Source organism: Limulus polyphemus, unplaced genomic scaffold (genome assembly GCF_000517525.1).
Source record: "Limulus polyphemus unplaced genomic scaffold, Limulus_polyphemus-2.1.2 Scaffold2496, whole genome shotgun sequence".
Lineage (NCBI taxonomy): Eukaryota > Metazoa > Arthropoda > Merostomata > Xiphosura > Limulidae > Limulus > Limulus polyphemus.
Window position 1 is genome coordinate 31,183 of NW_013668106.1, and position 2,106 is coordinate 33,288.

At 34.9% G+C, this 2,106-nt stretch overlaps 1 long non-coding RNA gene across 2 annotated transcripts in view; it reads left to right on the forward strand.

Annotated features, from left to right (window-relative positions):
- LOC111087699 overlaps positions 1 to 2,106 on the forward strand; it is a 54,389-nt gene that overhangs the window by 13,098 nt on the left and 39,185 nt on the right. The gene's annotated exons all lie outside the window — the stretch shown is intronic.

The following is a 2,106-nucleotide window of genomic DNA, read 5'->3' on the forward strand; positions in this document are numbered from 1 at the left end:
AACAGCTGAAAATTGGGGACGGTTATATAACTCTAGTGTAGCTTTATGTGAATATCCGAAAAACATAAATCCATTCGTTTATTTTTATTAACATCTTAAACCACAAAAGTCTGAAAATAACATAACTGAGATATCTGTTGAGTCCTACTGGACATGCACAAAATTTTGCTAAGTTTCGGTATTCTAACTTTAATAAAGTTTCGTTGTTGACTAGTCAACAACTACCTAAAACCACTAAATAATTCCATTCTAAATCCATTCGTTTACTTTTATTAACATCTTAAACCACAAAAGTCTGAAAATAACATAACTGAGATATCTGTTGAGTCCTACTGGACATGCACAAAATTTTGCTAAGTTTCGGTATTCTAACTTTAATAAAGTTTCGTTGTTGACTAGTCAACAACTACCTAAAACCACTAAAAGAACAATAAGGCACATATTCGTTTCGTGATCCTGCAGTTAAGTGTGAAAAAGCCGAATCTTCAACATCTTAGTCCACATGGTTTGTGTCTAATGGTAACATAAAAGAAAAAACTGCCTGCCTTTGGTTTGAATAACACGTCGGGAATAAATTTCGCCACAAAACTGAAGATGAAGTATTTGCTTATATTCGTTCGTTCTTATTCACAAAAAGAGAACTGAAAGGTCACAGAATTCCAAAGCTTGCCAGACAGCGCGGCTGATTGATATTAAATCTGCCGCAGGAAAATGTTCAATTAGTTAATGTATTTCCTTGTAATGAACTTTCTCTTGCATTAAAGAAGGCCTTTATCTTGATTTAAGTCTTTCCTACTTGTCATTCTTGTTAGGCCAGACGTAATGAAAGTTCTAACATTTACATGTAGAACATTCCAGATTGGTTTTCATGACGTGATTAAATGGTAGAGCAAAGAACTGAATACTATCTCCACCTGACTGTGTTTGGAATCTCAAACCCAGGTAATTAATGACTACAGTGAAGGACAAATAAAAAACTGGTCAGTGAGGCCACATTTTTCAGGTGAGCTTGAATAATAACTTAACCTTGGTGTAATATTAACATCTCTATTTTCAACAAAAGCAATGGGTTTATCATCTTGGGGTATTATTAACATCTTTATCTTCAACAAGGACATTTGATTATTAAATTGATGTAACATTAACATCTTTATTTTCAACAAGGACAAATACCATACTTTTATTACCCTATTCCGAAGATTGATTAAGGAGCCAAGTGTCTTACATGATGACCATACTTTGGTAACCCTACTCCAAAGCTACAATACACTGGACTTGAAGAATCTACCACATAATGCTCACCTTCACTCAAGCGACAATACACTGGACTTGAAGAAAGCTACGATATATAATGCTCACCTTCACTCAAGCGACAATACACTGGACTTGAAGAATCTACCATATAATGTTCACCTTTATTCAAGCAACAATACACTGAACTTGAAGAATCTACGATATAATGTTCACCTTCATTCAAGCAACAATACACTGAACTGGAAGATTCTACGATATAATGTTCACCTTCTCTCAAGCAACAATACACTGGACTTGAAGAATCTACCATACAATGCTCATCTTCATTTAAGCAACAATACACTGGACTAGAAGAATCTACGAGACAATGTTCACCTTCATTCAAGCAACAATACACTGAACTTGAATAATCTATCATATAATGCTCACCTTCATTCAAGCACCAATACACTGGACTTGAAGAATCTACCATATAATGCTCATCTTCATTTAAGCAACAATACACTGGACTTGAAGAATCTACGAGATAATGCTCACCTTCATTCAAGCAACAATACACTGGACTTGAAGAATCTACCATATAATGCTCACCTTCTCTCAAGCAACAATACACTGGACTTGAAGAATCTACGAGATAATGCTCACCTTCTCTCAAGCAACAATACACTGGACTTGAAGATTCTACGATATAATGTTCATCTTCATTTAAGCAACAATACACTGGATTTGAAGAATCTACGAGATAATGTTCACCTTCATTCAAGCAACAATACACTGGACTTGAAGAATCTACGAGATAATGCTCACCTTCATTCAAGCAACAATACACTGGACTTGAAGAATCTACCATAT